Below are 22,058 nucleotides of genomic sequence, written 5' to 3'. Positions count from 1 at the left end.
TGCTGGCACTGCAGGCGGCGGCTTTATCCACTGTGCCACAGCACCAGCCCCTGCTCATACATTTTACCCAGGTTTTCCATTAAGTTACTTGTCTTTTTCTTACTGATTCATAAGACTTCTCTTATATTAATTTAGTTCGTTTATTTATTTTTTTTTTCACAAATGTCTTTGGCCAGTGTGTGACCTGTGTTTTCACTTTTTCAAAAGAATGTTTTTGTTTTTTATCAACTCAAGCCCATAACAAGTGAACTTCCTCTATGCAAAATAAGCTACATTGATGTCAGTCCCCTGATTGGCTCATAGGTTTTAACTTTATTTGCATCTGTACAGGCCAATCAGATGAACTTCCTACTTTAGAAACACATAAACACTTGAGATGCAGCTCTTGATTGGCACCCCCTTTCAGGTTCCCTCCTGGCTGTCATCTGTCAGGAGTTTTCTGTCAATGAGCTTGTTTCACTCCGTACATTCTTCCTTGTCTACCTGCTTCATTGTTTGCGGTTGTGAGAATAAGAACCCGGCAGGGAGAAAAGAGCTGGAACACAAAGAGCTGTAAAACAAGGAACTGTAACCGAAGAGCTGTGACATTTCTAAAGAATTCAGCAAAGATAAAAATCTATAATGCTTCCTGGGGCTTCATCTGGGTTTTTCAGAAGGGTAAGTAAAACAGATTATTTCCACTTTTTTCCCAGTCTCCACACTCTAATCTTTCTCCACTAAAACACCAGGAATGTGTCAGCCAGTTAAAAGCAATTAGTATGGCTGCCAGTCTTAGGACTCAAAGGACAAGCTTGCTGAGATGGGCCTGATCAATCCCCCTCTATCTCTTGCTGTCGGGAATGTTGGACTTGTCCTGTCTTGGTTTCCTTTCGCAGAGATCTATCCAACACACAAGACTGGGATGAAGTCTTGGAGCACCTACAGGTTTCTGGCTAGAATGACTCCCCAGTGTCACCTGAAGGCTCCTGGTTGGACCCAGACTCCAATTGCCCCTCAGAGTATTGGACTGAAATCTGCGCTCTACTCCACTTATTCCTTCCTTTACTTTGAAATGTCGTCTGGTCAGAAATTCTGTCCCACCAAAGGAATTGAGTTTAATTGGAGCATCCTTTTGGACTAGAATTTTAGACTTAGCCTTTTTTGTTTTTGACAGGCAGAGTGGATAGTGAGAGAGAGAGACAGAGAGAAAGGTCTTCCTTTGCCATTGGTTCACCCTCAATGGTGCATCGCGCTGATCCGAAGGCAGGAGCCAGGTGCTTCTCCTGGTCTCCCATGGGGTGCAGGGCCCAAGCACTTGGGCCATCCTCCACTGCCTTCCCGGGCCACAGCAGAGAGCTGGCCTGGAAGAGGAGCAACCGGGACAGAATCCAGCGCCCTGACCGGGACTAGAACCCGGTGTGCCGGCGCTGCAAGGCGGAGGATTAGCCTAGTGAGCTGCGGCGCTGGCCCTAGACCTAGCCTTTTAAGGATGCAACATTAAGAATGCTGCTCAGTGATCTTTTTCCCCAGTTTGCTTTCGGGCTAAGGCTTATGATAACTAGGCAGATGCCTTGTGGCACAGATGACTGGTTAATGTAGGGCCTGTCAGGAATTCCAGACTCAGGGGACAGAGGCCCAGAGCAGTGGTAAAGTGAGAACAACTACTGCTGGCTGGGAGCTCCCTGATTGTGACTGATGTGGTGCTACATATTCGCAATCCCAACCCTACGGGTCCTGGGGACAGGAGACAGAGGACTGAAGTTGAGCCCAGGTAAGGGCATCTACTCCTGTTGGCTAGACCCTCCATGATTGTGAATACTGGGGAGCCACACATTCGCAGTCCAGACGTTCAACTAGATAAAGGCAGAGGAACAGAACCTAAGGATGCCTTTTTCTCTCTCCTTTCATTCCAGGTGGGTTATCATCTTTCCCTGGTCAGCATTCCTCTTGAGGACATCCTGAGAGTTTGGGACTCCTTTGAGTCTCAGACACTGAAGAAAACATGCCTAACATTTTTCTGTGAAACAGTATGGCCTGGTTATAAGCTGGAGGCCTCTGGAGGGAAGTTTAATTCCATCATCTTTCAGCTGGATCTATTCTGTCAGAGGAATGGCGAATGGCCAGAGCTCCCGTATGTTCAGGTCTTCATGGCCTTAAGATAAAATCACAAGCTCTGCTTCCTGTGCAAGGTTGGCCTTATTTTATTGATCACTGTAACCTCTAAAGGACCTCCTTTCAATGCACATAAGACCTTGACTCACCGGAAGGAAACTCAACAGGAGAATTCTTAAATGCTAATGAAGGTGGCTCATCCTCCCCCTATCCCTTCCTGCCTTTCTTATCTGGGATTTTTCTTGGCCCCTGGGCCCCAGAGGGAGAAGCCAAAAGTTATTTTTTCCTTGTAGCTGGTACATAGTGAATTCATCACTGCTCTGGTACAGGTCTCCCCATTACAAGACCTGATACAGATAAAGGGGGAGCTGGAAAGATTTTCAGATGATCCTGACTTATACATGGAGGTCTTCCAAAATTAGACTCAGATTTTTCAAGGTTACTTGAAAAGGTACAGTGTTGGGGCCGGCACACACAACATACATATACACACACAGAGAGAATTCTCTTAGATATTTGTAAGACAAACCTCCAGGTTTTCACGGTTTGGGTGTTATTTAAGGAACAATTTAGTGGTTAATAAGAGACACTATAAAAAAAAAAAAAGGCTGGCGCTGTGGCTCACTTGGTTAATCCTCCACCTGCGGCGCCAGCACACCAGGTTCTAGTCCCGGTTGGGGCGCCGGATTCTGTTCCGGTTGCTCCTCTTCCAGTCCAGCTCTCTGCTGTGGCCCGGGAGTGCAATGGAGGATGGCTCAAGTGCTTGGGCCCTGCACCTGCATGGGAGACCAGGAGGAAGCACCTGGCTCCTGGTTTCAGATCGGCACAGCACGCCAGCTATAGCAGCCATTTAGGGGGTGAACCAATGGAAGGAAGACCTTTCTGTCTCTCTCTCTCTCTCTCACTGTCTAACTCTGCCTGTCAAGAAAAAAAAAAAAAAAAGAGACACTATGATTTGTCCTTAAGATTAACTAAAAAAAAATTTGCTTGTCTTATTTGTGATATTGGTTTCCCAATTTGAGTAATAGTATCTAAAGCCTTCCTTCGAAGCTATTATAGTAATGGTGAATGAGCAAACCTGTGACTTATCATGGCCAGTGTGTGGAAGCTAGTTTTTCTGCATATTGACATGTTTAATCTAGAAAGAAATTTAGAGTCATTTAAAAGTTAAGATAGTTTTCACAAAAGCAGTATCTATGAAACAGTTCAATAGAAAGCAATAAGCAATTCTGACTTATCAGAGTCAAGTTCTCAAGCCCTGGCTTCCTCAAAATATTGCCTGATGGTGTTGTTGGGATCATTGTTTGATTTTTAAGATCATTGCAAAATAACTTCACATTAATAGGTAATAATTTTTCTACAGAAAAAGGTTGACATACGTTTTGCTTTGTTTCTTGATTTTTTATGAAAAATTTAGTGTACGTTCAATTATATATTGTAATTTTTATTTATATTCAAGTATATATGTATATACATGCATGCATAAATAAGTATTATGTGTGTATATATCAGTTAGTTTAATTAGGATTTTTATTTTCTTTCTCCATTTCAGAAAATTATTGCTTATGGGCACTTGACTGGCAATGCTCCAGATAGCACAATGCCAGGGGAAAAATTAATGGATAGGATTATTGAAATGATTTATGGCTGCTTCTAAGTCCTCAGGCAGATGAGGAGTTCAGTTACTGATAACAAAGATAATTAATTATATAAAGTGAATTTGTTATTTGTAATCTATACTTTTAAAATCAGAAGTCTCTCAGCTGGGAAATATTGGAAAAGGTCATTTCATGTATATTCCATCTCTCATAATGCTACTGATTAAAATTAGGTCTGGGCTGCTTGATGCTGATTGAGGACCAATAAACCAGAATCAAGAATTACTGCAAGGGAACAGGTTTATTTGAGTGGCCACTCATGCGGAAGAGTGGGCTCCTGTCCCAAATACGCTTTTACCAGGTTGCAAGTTGGCAAGACTTTTAGAGGAAAAAGGTGAGTTTGGGGAGATTGGGGAGATTGTAAAACAGGTTTCCAGGGTCTGTGCTGATGTTACTTAAGTGGAGGCTTCTTTGAGATATGAAACCAAGTGGAAATTCCTTAGATACGAGAAACTCGGCTGCTTTTTGGCTGGTGGTTGTGAATTCTTTCATTACTGGGGTCTGCAGATGGGCCATCTATCTTTCTGTTAGCCATTTCTGAAATTCTTGAATCTGCATTTGCTTGAATAAATGTTTTAAATTTTTAGTCATGATATTAGTATAAAGAGGGCAGCTTTACTGTAGTTCTTAGAATTCTAAGAATATTAATGATATTTCCCTTCCTCCCTTTCACTGTCTCTCACTCTCCCTCTCACTCATTCTCTTTCTTTCTTTCTTTTACAGTCTCTGAGATAACATATTTTTAGTTTACATTGTAGTCACTTGTCTTCTTAAGCATGCCCAACAGCCCAGTTCCCCTACTGGGGAGAGACATCTTGATTTTGATAGGAACCACCTTCATTGTAGCCCCAGGACAGAATTTATGCCTCCTCTTTGTTGAAACAGAAGTCAAGCCAGAGGTTTAGGCAACCCAGGGAAAGACCAGTGACTGCATGTCAGTCCACATCCATATGGACAGACCTCATTGAGAGACCTCTCAAAATTCACTCATTCTCAGACCACTGTTTTGCAATTTGTAGATGAGGAGATACCACAAGAAGGTTCTAAGACTCTTCTCAAGTTCTTGGTGGAGACGGGCTGCAGAGTATCCGTATCCAAAGCCAAACTCTGCCATCTCTCAGTAAAGTAGGCCTGAGTGTATCTGAAGGAGCCAGTCAGTAGGAAAGAAAGTGGTGGAGGATAGTGTTAGCATCAGAAGGCATTGTTGCCATTGCAAGGTTAAGAAAGAGGGTTTTGATGGAAAGAAATGTTTTTTGATAGAAAGAGAAAATGAGGGAATAAACGTGCTGTAGAAGGTTTGTGGAAGTGGAAAACTGTGTAAACTGAGAATGGATTCGATTTGATGAATGAGGGAAGAAAGGTAGATGCAAGCCTTGGAACAGGGAACCCGTAGAGAAGAGTATGCAGGAGTCACCCTAGAAGGGGCTATTGGGAGTTTTCCTCTTTCCCTGGGAACAAGTGCTCGATTGGCAGAGTTGATAGCTCTGACAATGGCCCTCAAGCTGAGCAAGGATATGGGGCTAAACATCTACGCAGACTTGAAGTGTGCCTGTTTAGTGCTGCATAGTCATGCAGCTAATTTGAACGGGAGACACTTCCTCACAGCCAATGGATTTCCTGTTACACACTACCAGGTTATTGATAGCCCACTATTCTCTGTCCTCCTTGCACAAGAAGTACTGGCAATACACTACAAGGGACAACAAAAGGGAGTGGATGAAATAGCCAAGGGAAATTGATTGACAGACCTTGCTGCCAAGTCAACAACACAGGAGCTCCTCTCCCTGGGAAAAAAAAAAATAGAAGCTATTTTAATTTGAGAAGACTCCTTGTGAGAAGGGAATATGGGAAGGCCTTGTATAGTGATTCTCTCCACTCCCACTACAGTAAAGATGTCTGGATTGGACTCCTGGATTCACCCTTCTTGTCTAAATCCCTGAACCTCTCAGCCATGGGAGGGTTCTAGAGGAGGAAACACTGCAGAAGGGGGGTGGCTATAGCTCCTGTGAGGCCACAGAAGAACTCAAGTTGTTATTCAAGAGGATGCATACTTCATATACAGATAAGTGACGATTCCAAGGGAACAGGCTCAGCACCATTGTGCCAGATTATTAGGATTAAGCTTCATATTCTTTCTTATTATTTGCCTTGCTCTCTTACTCCCCTGTTTTCCTGATATAACCCTGTGGTACCACCTCTAATCTATAGGGAAGGTGGTTACACACCTGGATAGGGTTAAAGACATTGGTACCCAGATAGACAACTTCTCTGAAAGGTGGTACTCAATAAAAAGTCAACTCTTAGGTGGCTATGGCCCTTAGTTAACCCTTTTCTCTTTTTATTGATAGCCATGAGTCCCCATCCTTGCATCTTAAATTTTCTGAACCCATTCATGTCCTCACATTTAGTCAGTCAAGTTTCAGATGATTATGCAGACAGAGCATGACATGGAAGCCTCCTTCTACTGGGAGCTTGTGAATAGGCCTCTGAGTAGGCCTGACTTCTGCTCCTCAATGAAATCCTCTCCCACCATGAAGCATTCAGAGTGGCCATTGTCCTTTCCCTAAGGCAGTTAGTGTTACCTCCTCAGAGGTAGGCTTGATAGGGACTCCAGGGTCCCCTGGAAAAGAAGAAACGTGTGGTGTAATCCTCCAGGACCCCTGAGAGACAGGAGAAATATAGACAGGAGAAATATTCAGATGCTATTTCATGAGCTGGACGTCTAACACATCCCAGACCTGGTGGAACATTCTGCCATCTTCCTCTATTCACTGGTGATAGTCCACAAAATGCCTTGCAGTTTTTTGCCTAACTTGCATACATACAGGCCAATCATATGAACTTCCTCTTCAGAAACACATAACAATTCTTAGACATAGCAACTCATTTCAAGGCTCCCTCCCAGTTGTGGGAAGCTTTCTTTTCTCTCAGTAAACTTGCTTCCCATGGCTCATTCTTCCTTTTCTGCATGCTGTATTCTTCATGGTTGAAGAATTCTTCATTAAGAACCTGGGAGAGAGAAAAGAGCTGTAACACAAAAGGTCTAAGATATGAGCTATGCATTTTTAAAGAATTTGATGCAAAGAAAAATACACAGCAATGTTGCTGGGAAGCAAATAATGACAACTTAGCTATTGGGGTCCTTATCAATCATGTGGGAGATCCAGATGGAGTTTCTGGTTCATGGCTTCAGTGGGTCCCAATCCTGGCTCTTACAGCCATTTGGGGAGTGAGCCAGTGGATGAAAGATCTCTCTCTCTCTCTTTTTTTGTTGCTCTCTATTTCTCTCTCTTTCTGCCTTTCAAATATAAAAAAATATATCATTTAAAATATAGCATTCAAACTCACAGAACACACCCAAGAGAAACTCCTGGCTGAGTTTTTCAGGAGATATATTCATGAATGTTCATTGAAGTACAATTTGTGACAAGAGAAATAAAAGTCACTAAATCTCAATCTCCTTAGTAGGAGATTGAGAAAATAGTTCAGACTAAAAGAAGAATATTATGCTATAATAAATAAGCAGCATGCAGACAAGGAAGAATGAGCCAGGGGAAGCAAGTTTACTGGTTGAACTATGAAAGATAATATTGTGTGGAAAAATTCAGAATACTATCCTTATTATAATATAGTGTTTTATCATTTCAGAAAATTCAAAATAAGCAAAAATAAACATTATATGTGTGATTTAATCATTTATTATCAAAATCAATGAGTTAAATAATATAAAATCCAAAAGAATAAAGCATAGGTCTGGGACATTGTCACTAGGGGCGGAGTAGTAAGAGGTAAAGCACATGTGTAGATATCATTATATCCCTCTAGTACAAAAATGCCTATGTCTGTGTTTTAAAGCAAATTAATAAACATTATGGGCCATGGCCATGTGTAGATCTATTGTAATAATGTGATAGATAAGTAGAATGGAAAAGAAACAAAAATGGGAGGTTCAAAAAATTTAATAGAGCATACATTCCAAAGAATTTGTGTAAAAACATGATATAAAAGTCTATTACTTTTATTGCCTAACTGGCCCCAGTTCTTGGAGATATTCCACTATTAGCTATGCTTCCAGAAATATCTACTATATAAACATGTATGTTTTGATCTGCAATATCATAACTTTAATACTATGTTCTAGCATTGCAGAGAATACTTGAATAATGTAAACATGAAAACTCTGAAATGTAATATCCTTCCCTTTTAAGTCTATATCTATCTAGAAGAAAAAAATAGGAAGGGAAGGAGAAAGATCGAGTAGAGGAAGGAGAGCAATATATAGAGACAGGGAGTGAGACAAAGAGAATATGAATGTGGGCATTATTTTCATACTGTTAAACATTTACACTTTCCTCACACTCACAGCTGTGTTCTTCTGCAAAGCCAGGGTGTTGAAATATTCTGCTCACTCTTGTAGGAATTCCATGCAGCAGTATATTTAATAGGAAAAGCTTCTTTTAGAGAAACATGTGAGTAGATTCCAATATTTATGGGAATGTTTCATAAAATGTAATTCTGATATATTTTTAAATTACACACACACACACACACACACATATGGATAAATACATAGACAGACACAGTTATAGAGGCCAGCATTGTGACATAGTGGGATTATCCACTGCTTGTGATGCCAGTATTCTCACATCAGACGACTGATTTAAGTCTCAGCTGTTTTGCTCTGCTTCTGATCAAACATCCTACTTTTTGAATCTGGGAAGGCAGTTGAAAATAGCTCAAGCACTTGGGCTTCTTCCACCCATCTGGGGAATCAGAATATAGTTTCTGACTTCAGGATTCTACTTGACCCAGTCCAGGCAATAGATGGGGAAAAAGATTTGGGGAAAAAACCAATGGTTGGGAGATCTGTCTCTCCCTGTCTTTCCTTTTCTCTATCACTTTGCCTTTTAAAATAAATAAAGAAATCTTTAAAAAATAAACGAGATGGGTATACTTACAAGCACAGTTGTAGGTGTATATATACATGCACAATAGTTGGAAAGTTAGATGGAAGGATGTGTTCCAAAATATTAACAGTAGTAACTTCTAATTTCTAGGATTATACAGAATTAATTATTTTTACAATAATGTCCTGTATCTCCACATTTTTCTCTCATTAAAGTATATTGAGCTTATAATAAAATAGGTTGTAAGTATTATTTAAGAGAACATTAATCCTTGTAAGCAATCAAATAAATTAGGAGGGACTATTTTTTATCTATCAGATTAACAGAGATTAATACCATCAACTATAAAAAGTTGCTAAAAATTCAATATTCATTCATTGCTAATGGAGGTATCAATTGGTCCAATTAAAAGAGAAAGGAATTTGGAAATAGAGTGAAGATCCATAAAAATTCACATCTTTTGGCTCTGTATAACAACTTTTGGCAGGCAATCCCATCTCCCTCCAAATAATACAAAACAAAACAATCAACCCAAATCAAATTAATGTGAATACATGAACTGTTTATTATGAGCAATGAATTGTTACATATTTCTTGCTTTATAATAAGGGAAATATTTAATATTGAACACTTATGTAATGATTAGAAAATCATTAAACATGACTATGACAACATTAATAGTTTTGAAACTCATGATGTTAAATGCACAAAGCAGAACGAAGCTTTGAAGTTTTTACAACGGCTTAGATAGAGATGTGTGAGAGAGAAACAAACAGATTGGACTCAATCCTTTTGGTCAAGAGGTTTAAAATCTAATTTGGCAGACAGTAAAAGAAATACAGAAATTGCTCAAATTTGTTTCATTTAATTTTGGTTTTATATGACAGATGGAATAACAGGATCATTTTGCTTTTACATTATGATTAAATCTGCACTGAAGTTTTCATGCCTGACCTTTAGAAACTAAATGAGAATCCTTAAAAAGATTTTTTTTTTCAAATTGGAATAATGATGCTATAATTTTTAGTTACATAGCTGATTCTTTTTTTAAAATTATATTCATGTTTTAAAAATCATTCATTTATTTGAAAGACAGAGAGCTCTCATTTGTTCAATTATTCCTTGAACACCTGGGGTTAGATCAGGTCTGGAGTCTTTAATTCAATATAGATCACTCAGCTGGGTGGTAGGAACTTCATTACCTGAGTCACCATAACTGCCTTCCAGGGTTTGCCGTAGCAGGAAGATGAAGTTAGGAATCAGAGTCTAGAATCAAACCCAGGTACTCTCATGTGGGGTGTGGGCATTTTAGTGAGTTTCTTAGCTTCTTTTTTAAAAAAATATCTCTTGAGGCCGGCGCCGTGGCTCAATAGGCTAATCCTCTGCCTTGCGGCGCCAGCACACAGGGTTCTAGTCCCAGTTGGGGTGCCGGATTCTTTCCCAGTTGCCCCTCTTCCAGGCCAGCTCTCTGCTATTGCTGGGGAGTGCAGTGGAGGATGGCCCAAGTACTTGGGCCCTGCACCCCATGGGAGACCAGAAGCACCTGGCTCCTGGCTTCAGATCAGTGCAGTGTGCCGGCTGCGGCGGCCATTGGAGGGTGAACCAAGGGCAAAGGAAGACCTTTCTCTCTGTCTCTCTCTCTCTCACTGTCCACTCTGCCTGTCAAAAAAAAAAAAAAAATCTGTTGATTTACTTGAAAGGCAGATTGGCAGGGGAAGCTGGACGCAGAAGGAGGGTGGGGGAGAGAGAGGGAGAAAAGGAAAGAGAGAATCTTTCAGGCCAGGCAGAAGCCAGCAACCTGAAACTCCATGTGGGTCTCTACTTTATATGACAGAGACCCAAGTACTTGGTCCATCATCTGTTGACTTCCCAGACATGTTAACAGAAAGCTGGATTGGAAGCAGAGCAGTCAGGAGGCTCAAACAAGCACTATGATAAGAGATGGGAGTATGGCATGCAGTGACTTCACCCATTCATCCCTAACCACTGTCTTAAATGCTAGGCTAAATGCCTGTCTTGTAGCTGACTCTTTATGCCGTCTCCCCTAATTGTAGAAATCGAGGTGGAGAAAATGCTCATTCCAGTCATTGTTTTTCAAAAAAAAAAAAAAAAAAAAACCTCAGTCCAAATATAAAGGCACATTTAACTTTTTTTTAAGATTTATTTATTATTTTATTTGAAAGTCAGAGTTACACAGAGAGAGGAGAAGCAGAGAGAAAGAGAGAAGTCTTCCGTCCTCTTGTTCACTCCCTATTTGGCCACAACGTCCGGAGCTGAGCCGATTCGAAGCCAGGAGACAGGCGCCTTTTCCCGGTCTCCCACATGGGTGCAGGGGCCCAAGGGCTAGGGCCATCTTCTACTGCTTTCCCAGGCCACAGCAGAGAGCTGGATGGGAAGTGGAGCAGCTGGGACTACAACCAGCGACCATATGGGATGCCTGTGCTTCAGGCCAGGGTGTCAACCCGCTGCGCCCCAGTGCCGGCCCCATATTTAACTTTTATTATAGTATGTCTTTGGACAAATTATATAACTGTCTCACTGTGAGTTTTCAAAAGAGAAGGACAGGGATAGAGTTAGAGATAAGAGATAAAAAGAGAGGGAGGGAGAGAGAGAGATGAAAATCGGTTATCCGTGTTAATTCTCTGGGTTTGGAACAAAAAAAAGTGCCCCAATTTTTCTCATATCATATTTGTTGTCAATGATGAAGTAACAACTTTTAGAACAAAGATTTTTTTTCAAAGTATGACCTAGAACCTGAACACAGATTTTTTTTGAACTTAAATGGCACAATTAATGATCAATGAAACAATTTTAAAATCTTTTGTTTTGGGTGCCAGGACTATGGTGTAGCTGATGAAGCCACCTGTGATGCCGACATCCCATGTGAGTGCCGGTTCAAGTCTCAGCCACTTCACTTCTGATCCAGCTCCCTGCTAACTCACCTGGGAAAGCAGTGAAGGATAGCCCAAGTGCTTGGGCCCCCCACCCACATGGGAGACCCAGAAGAGGCTCCTGGCTCTTGGCTTTGGACTTGCCCAGCTCTGGCCATTGTAATCATTTGGAAGGTAAACCAGCAGATGGAAGATCTCTCTCTCTCTCTCTCTCTCTCTCCCTCCCTCCCTTTCCCTCTTCCTCTCCCTCTCCATATAAAATAAATGGATAAATTTTAAAAACAAAACAAAACAAAATACTTTGGATTGTGTCTATATCAGTTTAAAATTTTTCGTACATGTTTCCAGTGATAACATTTAAAGATAGAAGAGCAAAAGAACCTACATTTATCTTTTCCTTCTCTAAATCTTGTTTTTCCTTATGTAGTCTGTGTATAAATGTAGTTGGACCTAACTCCATAAAGCAGAATGTTTTTCTCTGTCAAATTGATATTTCCTCCTTCAATACATATTGGAATCATCCAAATAGTGCAGTGAAAAATTCAATCTGATAACTTAAAAAAATTCCATCATGGACAACAATTGTAATTAGTTTTTTGAAATAAGTATTTATTTATTTTTGTGTTTTTGAAAGGCAGAGTGACAGACGGAAGGAGAGAGAGAGGGACATCTTCCATGCAGTGTTTCATTCTCCAAATGCCCACAAGAGCCAGGATTGGGCCAGGCAGAAGCCAGGAACCTAGAACCCTATCTTTATTCCCCATGTTCATGGCAAGGATCCAAGTACTTGAGCCAATAGCTGCTGCAGGGTGCACATTTTCAGGTAACTGAATCTGAAGCACAGGTGGGAGTCAAACGCCAGCATTCTGACCTGAGATGCTAGTGTCCCAAGCTGCATTTTTTAAAAGATTTTTATTTTTTTTATTTGAGATGCAGAGTTACAGATAGAGAGGGAGAAACAGAGATAGAGAGAGATCTTCCATCTGCTGGTTTACTTCCCAAATGGCTGCTACAACCAGAGCTGAACCAGACTAAAGCCAGGAGCCAGGAGCTTCTGTGTCTCCTACATGAGTCCAGGGTCCTAAGCACTTGGGGCATCTCCTCTGCTTTCCCAGGTGCATTAGCAGGCAGCTGGATCATTAATGGAGCAGCTGGTATAAGAACTGGCACCCATATGGGATTGCCAGCATCACAAGTAGCAGCTTTATCTGCTATACCACAATGTTGGCCCCTCCAAGTTGCATCTTAACTACTGTACCCCACTTCCCACCCAGTTTGTTTTGTTAAGGAGTCAGATCCACTTGCTTTCCCCTGAAACACAAGCACATAAATTTGTAGCAAATGTAAATCAAAGCTATAGCAGAGTGAAATGGATTTCAATAGTTAATGTTGGCTGTACTCTGCCAAAATTCAAAACTGGTAGTTTTTAATGTCCTACTGTATACAATAATTAAAGAAATGATTATTTTTCAGGGACAAAGATTGAGAAATTTAAGTCACAGAATAAAACAGACCCTCATATCTTCCTGTGAAATAGAACATAGCCTTAATTATGGTAATTTCTAGTGACCACTTTCATTGCAGCTCTGTGACCACAAAAAGTGATTAATTAGTTACCTGGTATTGTCTATAACTGATTCACAGTGGTTTGGAGGTGTAAATTGATGTGTGCAGGTTAAAATTAAAGTATTTCTACTACAAACAGCCACAAAATCTTGAGCAAAAGGAGCAAAGCCAGAGGGCATGACACTACTTGATTTCAGAATCCACTACAAAGCAGTAATAATCCAAACAGCATGTTGTTGTGTGAATTTAGATACGTAGGTCAGTAGAACACAATACAGATCTGTGAAATACATCCTCAAATTCATAGCCAATCGATCTTCAACAAATTTGCCAAAAATATTCAATGGGGAAAGGCAATGTCTTTAATAAACGACTTTGAGAAAACTAGGTATCTATATGCAGAAGAATGAAATTGGATACTTACCTCACTCAAAATGGGTTAAATATTATATGAAATATCAAATCAAAATTTTTTAAAGGTTAAAATCTAAGATCTGAACCTATAAAACTGTTAGAAGAAAGCATAGGGGAGATTTTATAGACATTTGGGTAATAAATTTAGATAAATATGGTCCCCAAACCACAGGCAGCAAAACAAATAATGTAGAATAAAAATGTTTCTGAACAATAAAGGATGTAATCAGCAGAATGAAGAGGAATCTATGGAATAAAAGAAAATATTTTTAAGTCATACATCTGATAAGATGTTAGTGTCAAAAGAACTAACAGTTAACAAGGAAACATATAATCTGGTTTAAAACTGAACATTGGGTCTGAATAGGCATTACTTCAAGGAAGGCATATGCATGGCTAACAAGAGCATCTTTTGGCCATGTTTTCATTGGCTCATCATGGAGTGTGCTTACATAGACTAACATAGCTACAACATCACTGAGGGTTTACTGTTGTAGGACCACCATCATACGCTCAGTCCATTATTGACTGAAAGAGCAGTACGGAGCATACAACTGTATCTATATCTACGTGTCTACATACACTGCTCCAAGTCGACAGAAAAAGCACAAACTGCATGATTTGAAAGTCCAGTTTTATCTGAGAAAGATTGAAAAGATGATTAAGAGGCCAGCACTGTGATGTATGTAGCAGGTTAAGCCTCTGCCAGTGGTTCTGGCATCCCTCAGAGGCAATGCTTCTAGTCCCAGCTGCTCCACTTCTGATCCAGCTCCCTGCTGATGGGCTTGGAAAGCAGTGGAAGATGGCTCAAGTGCTTGGGCCCCTGAACCCGTGTGGGAGACCTGGAAGAAGCTCCTGGCTCCTCGCTTTGGATAAGCCAGCTCTGGCTGGTGTGGCCATTTGGGGAGTGAACCAGTGGATGGAACACCTCTCTCTCTTTCCTTCTCTCATAATTCTGCTTCTCAAATAAATAAATAAATCTTAAAAAAGAGAAATAAATAACTAAAAAGCTTAAAACAATTCTTAAATTAGTAAAGAATTACCATTATGTAAATTATACTCAGAATTCATATCTATATAAAGTAAATCAGGTGCGACCTACTGGAAAGAAGATGACATTAATATGAGAGAAACGAAGTTAATAGTACTAATGATACAACAATTGAGACACTGTTTAATGTGTTGTATAAGATCTTTTATCACAGTAATAAGTAAAGAGTAAAGCACTATATGAGAATTCAGTTTTTAAATTTAAGGGTTTGGAGAGGAAAGCAGTAACAACACAGATTTACCAGACACACAAACCCAAACACTCTGTAATTGTAGTATAACATTCTTATAAACTAAAATGGGAATTAATGTATCATTATGGGGGACTGGCACTGTGGAGCAGCAGGTTAAACCCTGGCCTGCAATGCCAGCATCCTAAAAGGGTGCCCTGTTTGAGCCCTGGCTGCTCCATTCTGATCCAGCTCTCTGCTGTGGGCTGAGAAAGCAATAGAAGATGGCCCGAGTGCTTGGGCCCCTGCACCTGTGTGGGAGACCTGGAAGAAGCACCTGGCTCCTGGCTTTGGATCGGCTCAGCTCCAGCTGTTGCGGCCATTTGGGAAGTGAACCAGCAGATGGGAGACCTCTTTCTCTCTCTGACTTTACCTCTCTCTGTAACTCTGTCTTTCAAATAAATAAAATAAATCTTTTAAAAACTGTATTTGTCAAGGTTATATTTTTACATTTTCTATACCAATATTATGTACAAAGAGCAGGGTCTCTGGGCCCAGTGTGTAGAGGTTTAAAACCTGGGACTTCCATTATAACTTTGAGAAAATTAAATAAACTTTCTGTGCTTTGGTTTCCTTTCTTTTAAAGATTTATTTATTTATTTATTTATTTATTTGAAAAGCAGAGTTACAGAGAGGGAGGGAGAGGAGAGAGACAGATCTTTCAACTGCTGGCTCACTCCCCAAATGGCCACAATGATCAGGGCTGGGCCAGGCTGAAGCCAGGAACCAGGAGCTTCTTCTGGGTCTCCCCACTTGGGTGCAATGGTCCAAGTACTTGGCCATCTTCTGCTGTTTTCCCAGGTGCATTAGCAGGGAGCTGGATCAAAAGTGGAACAGGTGAGTCTTACACTGGCACCCATATGGAATGCTGGCACTGCAGATGGCAGCTTTACCAGATATGCTACAGCGCGGGCCCCAGGTTTCTTTTCTTTTAAATTAGAGTTTAAATATGCTTCACTTCACACCTAGTTTGAGAATTAAATTAGCTAAACAGGTAAAGCACCTGTTATTATATTTAATGCATACTGAACACCAAATAAATGCTTGCTATTATTGTTATTACTCCGAGGATATAAAATACTCAAAGAGAAAGTTTAGCATAAATTATGTAAAACAAAATTCTACTATGTATTTTCTTCCTATAATATACTATATCATCTTAATAACCCATTGAATATATGAGTCTGAAATCTGGTGTCCTATCAAATATACTCATAAAATCCAGGGTGCTAACGGATTTAGCAAAGAAAGGCCCTCATAGTAAAACTTTATGGTCAGCACCCTATGAATAGAGGGGAAAATTAATGCTTTACTAAATCATCTCTGCCTTGCAAGGCTACGGAGTTTAATCAATAATCACAATTACTTCACATCATTCTGGAAGCACATGGCAATTGGATCTGAAAAATATGGACTGGAAAAAATACTACAAACAACGAACCAAAATCATTATTATTTACTGGTGCTTAATTCGTATATTTTGAAGTCAGAATCAATTGAAAGACTGAGAGAAAATGGAAAGCTTCTGCAGGCAGCTGGGAAAAGAAAACATAAGGCAGATACCAGTAATTCCACTCTGTGAGAGCAACTTGCATCCAGAAAACAAAATGCACAACCAACGCTCCATTCATAAAAGCAACAAATGCTGAAAATAACCCAGAACAACCTTAAAGAAATTCACATTACCTGTATAATAAAATATTAAAATTTTACTGAATGGTGTAGGATAATTCCAAGTATATGTAGACATATGCTTATTGGAAAATTCAATACAGTAAAGGAACCAATATTCCCATGATTACTATTTTAATTATATTGTAAACCTACTTAAAATCTAATGGAGAGTTTAAACATTGTGAGCCTGGTAAAAATATTTGAATTATATCTGCATGTATACTCATAAAAATAAGGTAAAATTTTAGAGAAACAAAAGTAATGAAAAATTATTACCTTTACCTGAATTAAAATGTTTTATGAAGCTGCAGCAATTTAGACAATGTTATTAGTATGCATTAGGAGGCAGTTTAATGAAGGAGAATAGGTAGTTCAGAAATATATCTGGTATATATTACATAAAAACAACTAACTACATTGATTAGGGAAGGATAGGCACATTACTTCTTTCTAATATATAAAATCCAGAGAAGAGCCTTTGGTTTAACACATGGCATTTTTCTATGTCCTCTGATATTGAGATGTCCTGTTAGTTTTGCAAACTGGCTTTCAAAGTGTGATACTCAACTAACAGAGCTAACATTTCTAGTCAGCTTGTTAGAAACACAGCACAGTTAGCCCTCATGTCTGTGATCTCTGCATTCAGGGAGTCACCCAACCATGGATCAAGATCTGGGAAAAATTGCTGTCATCCTAAATATATACAGTCATTTTTCGTGTTATTCCCTAAATAATACAAAATAATAATTATTGACATACATTTACATTGTGTCAGTTACTGTAAGTAATCTATAGATGATTTAATGATTGCAAGAGGATGTGTGCAGATTATACATAACTACTACTTCATTTATTTTTAAAATTTATATCTCCTTTTTGAGAGACAGAGAGGTATCCAAACTAGTGAGTCACTTATGAAAGGAGATCAATTATGGGAATTAGCTTTTGTGATTAGGGCAGCTGAAAAGCTCCAAGACAGATTGTCTGAGGATGCTAGTAGCATGTCTCAGTCCAAGTCCAAAGGCTTCAGAACTAGGGAGGCTGATGGTGTGACCCTCACTTTGACGCTGAGTATGTACCTGAGTATATACCTGGGGATCCGATGAGCGCTAATAGTGTAATTCCTGGTGTCCGAAGGGTAGTAATCTTAGAATTCCAATGTGCAACGCAGGAGATGTGTGTGTCTCAGCTTTCAGAGTGAGAGACCAGATTCCCTCCTGTATTCATTTTCTCCAGATCTCTAGCAGGTTATATTATGTCTGCTTACTTTCAGGAAAAGATCTTGTCCATCTAATCCATTCAGATTCACTCTGGAATCTCTTTTGAAATACTCTTATAGACATGTCCCATATAAGGCTTAACAGATTTCTCAGTATTAATCCAGTCAAGATTATTTAAAATTAAGCATCTCAGAAGATTGTTGAGATATTGGGATGGTCCCATCCTAGATACCCAAGGAAGACAAGTATACTACCTAAAGGAATTTAGAAAGTGACTCCTGGAGAGTAAAGTTCCAAGGTTGACCCGATTGTCTTTTCATGCATCAGATACATCTAACCATTCTGCATCCCATGGATATTCTACTACCATGTAAGCCAGCTTCAGGGTAGCTTTTTAATAATAAAGATTACATGTTCTGAAGATAGGAATTTCATTAATTAGTTTGATATATTTGATATAAAATTTTCCATGAAATTTGTAATCAATTTGCATTATCACCAGAATATTCAATATTGTGTATGTTAGTAAAGAAAAGGCAGATCATTCCTAATGATCTAAATTTTTCAGTGGTTATGGAAGGGGTGTTAAATATTTTATCACTTTTCTGTTAGAGCAAAGTTTCTCCTTTATTGTAACTTTCAAGAATTGGAAGTGATCATCACTAAAAATCCTGACAAGGGATTTCTTGTGAATATTTCAAGTTTAAAAACCTTATGTACTTTTTTTTCCTTTTTTTCTTTTTCTTTTTTTTTTTTTTTTGACAGGCAGAGTGGACAGTGAGAGAGAGAGACAGAGAGAAAGGTCTTCCTTTGCTGTTGCTTCACCCTCCAATGGCCGCCGCGGCCAGTGCACCGCACTGATCCGATGGCAGGAGCCAGGTACTTCTCCTGGTCTCCCATGGGGTACAGGGCCCAAGGACTTGGGCCATCCTCCACTGCACTCCCTGGCCACAGCAGAGAGCTGGCCTGGAAGAGGGGCAACCGGGACAGAATCCAGCGCCCCGAGCAGGACTAGAACCCGGTGTGCCGGCGCCACAAGACGGAGGATTAGCCTAGTGAGCCGCGGTGCCAGCCAATGTACTTTTTTTAAGAACAGAAACCCACTCCAATTTCTTATTTAAATGTTTTGTTTGTAAGTTTTAGATAATGTGATTTAATATTTTCTTAATGCTTCTTGATTCTTTTCTTACCATAATTCATATGATCTTTCTTGATGAATCTTAGTGAAAACTAAGCATTTTTCTTAGTTTCCACTATCAACTTTACAAATATTATCAGATACACAGATAGACCTTGAAGTGAACCTCAATGATCTACACTTCAGGAGTTCATGCCCTTGTAGAATCCCCTTCTTTCTGATGCTGGTGAGACCTGTAAGTTGTGTCTAACCAATAGATTCCGGCAAAGAATGTCACCATACTAGTTGTCTTACACTGTAGGACAAAGTGATGGGATGTCACTCTCATCATTATTTTATGTTTTAAAAAACTCCCTGCTAACAGCCTTGCTCTAGAGATTCATTTATGTCTTGATGAAATGAGCAGCTATGTTGCAGATAGACAGGTGAATTATTAGAAATGTCTAAGGGCTAATGATAGTTTCTGATTTGCCACCCATAAAAAGTAGATTCTCAGTCTGATAGACACAAAAAAAGCGTATTGTGGTGACATTATGAAAGCTAAGCCTCTGGACCAGCACCGTGTTGTCACAGGTAAAGCTGCTACCTGCAATGGCAGCATCCCATATGGATGTTGGTTTGAGTTCTGACTTTCCACTTCTCTTACTAGGAAAGCCACAGAAGATGGCCCAAGTCTTTCAGCCTCTATATTCACATGAGAAACCCAGAAGAAACTCCTGGCTTCAGATCCACCCAGTTCCAGCTGTTGCAGATATTTGGGAGTGAACCAGTGGATGGAAGATCTCTTTCTCTCTGTCTCCCCTCTCTCTTTCTCCCCCTGTAATTCTGCCTTTCAAATACATAAAATAAATCTTTTAACAAAAATGAATTTTAAAAAATTCCAAGCCTCCAGATGAGAAGCTGTTTTAGGCAAACCTGGGCAGAGGATGCAGTTAGGCTAACTGCTAGATAATTGTGTCTTGTTTTAAGATGTTACATTTCTAGTGATTTGTTATATGATAACAGACAATTATTGCCATCCAATTGTGAATATTGTTGGAAAGTACTGAACTAGATACATCTTAATTGTCTGTAGGCAAATCATGTTCATTAATACCAGTGATATCGTCCATTGACTACAGGTAACTTCACTGGTGTTCAGCCTTTATCTAGTAATTACATTAAAATAGCAGTTCACAAAACACTATCCACTCAAGAACTTGCTGACATTCCCTAGGATTGTATTTTAATTGCCTCTTCATCAGTATGACTGTTCCTTTTAGCTGATCCCTGTTGCCCAAAATGCTATCATTCTTTCTGCTAATAAAACATCCATTAGCCCAAGCATTTCTGTCATCTTAGCTACTTCATATTGATCTGATCAGTGTCAGTACTGTACCTATTGGTGTTTTCTATTCCAACACAAAAATCATCAATGATTATGACAAATTTCTGATGTGTGTTTTCTAATGTGTTGTAAGAAGCAAGCAGTCTCTTCTCCTATTTATGAAGGAAGATGACTGTGAAATTTCACAATCTAGCTTTGTTGGCAACTAAGTTTAAGAAAACAGTGGACATAGCTGTTTTAGCTTTTGTTTACACAGCATAGACTAAAAATGGAATGAATGGGATAGAATCAGATCTAGAGGCTGGCATTGTGGCCTAGTGGGTTAATCTCTGCCTGCAATACTGGCATCCCATGTGAGCACTGGTTGAAGTCCTAGCTGCTCCACTTTTGATTCAGTTCACTGATAATTCACCAGGGAAAGCAGCAGAAAATAGGCCAACTGTGAGGGCCCCTGTAGCCATGTGAGAGACCCTAATGGAATTCTAGGATCCTGGCTTTGGCCTGCCCAGCAATTGCAACCATTTGGGGAGTGATCCCTCAGATGGAATATCTCTTTCTCTCTGTTTCCCTCTCTCTAAGTCTGCCTCTCAAATAAACAAATAAATATTTTTTTAAAAAGGATTAGACTCCACCTAACATGGTCATGGATGGCAGTTCCAAATATGTGTGTTGAGGTTGATACAGGGTACCCAAAGCATTTTTCATGCCTCAAATTATTTTCACAATAATTCCAAGAAATTGTTAAACTTTTTATTTCCCCATTAGTTCACATTAGCATTTCCCAGAGCCCATATACATGCTTGTTTATTCTTATATCTTAATTATTGTCAGTTTGATTTCAATATATTAAATATAAGAAACTACCAGTGATATATTTGTAAATAAGCTTTTATAAAAACTTCTTGATTTTCAAAATTTGTATTCAATTCCTATTGTGTGAATATTCCCACTATGGTTGATTTCACTCTACCAGGTAACTTAACTGAATGATGATTTGAGAAGGGAAACATATGATCATGATCAGCTCTTGTATGTTAGTAAAAGCTCCAGCATACTACAGATTATCCACATCATCAACTGAGAATCGTGAATTCAAAAATAATTTTAAGACTGCACCAAAGTCTTATAACCAAAAGTGCTTAGAACCCTGCTGTAGAGGTGTCTAATCTTCTTCATAGGATTTCTAATGTATTTATATCTGTTTGTATCCTACTCTGTATTACAAAGACTTTTTCAGAGAGTAGCCATAATGAAAATCAGTGAATGGGAAATGTCAGAGGACACTTCTAAGTGTCTTAAGATGTAATTAAACCTTACTTTATTCTAAGTAGTGCCCCAGTAACATATAATTGAGTATAAAATGTTAACAAGTTCTTAATAAAAAATTGTGATTATCTAACAATTTCTTTCAATAGGATAGAAAAATAAATATTTAGCCAATTTCCATTGAATGATTATTATGAGCTAGGTGCTCTCTATTATGCAAACACAGCAGATATCAAAATATAAAAAGTATATGAACTCTTTAAACTTATATCCTGGAAGCTGAAAGGAAAGTAGATAAACACACACCCATACAGACAGTGATAAATGCTGTGAAAAGATACAAAGCACACAATGCCTAGAGAATGAATGAATGAACTATTGTTCTATGTATGTTGACTCAGGTTGCAGACAGGATGACAGTCGAGTAGAGACCTGAAAGAAGTGATGGCCCAAACCACAAAGTTAATTAATAGAAGAGCAAATGGAAAAGATAGGACACAGGGCCATAAAGAATGGATTTAAACTTGGTACTCTGAAAGGTGCCTAAACAAGGAGATCACGTAAATCTGGAATTTGCTAGGGCAAAGCAGGGTGACAGATTACTACTTCTAAACATTTTCAAATTA

The 22,058-nt window shown here is 39.3% G+C and overlaps 1 long non-coding RNA gene across 2 annotated transcripts; it reads left to right on the top strand.

Moving 5' to 3' along the window:
* Positions 1-367: 367 nt before the first annotated feature.
* Positions 368-19,680, top strand: LOC149128326 (uncharacterized). 2 transcript variants are annotated; one of them, XR_016212678.1, is made up of 3 exons: positions 368-657; positions 3,923-4,083; positions 19,489-19,680. It is a non-coding gene; the product is annotated as an uncharacterized LOC149128326 (long non-coding RNA). The 2 variants fall into 2 exon arrangements; XR_016212677.1 differs by lacking the exon at positions 19,489-19,680 and adding an exon at positions 11,494-11,766.
* The last annotated feature ends 2,378 nt before the right edge of the window (positions 19,681-22,058 follow it).

This window comes from Oryctolagus cuniculus, chromosome 1, assembly GCF_051225735.1.
Source record: "Oryctolagus cuniculus isolate XC-2025 breed Fujian yellow rabbit chromosome 1, ASM5122573v1, whole genome shotgun sequence".
Lineage (NCBI taxonomy): Eukaryota > Metazoa > Chordata > Mammalia > Lagomorpha > Leporidae > Oryctolagus > Oryctolagus cuniculus.
This window is presented reverse-complemented; position numbering and strand designations above follow the sequence as displayed.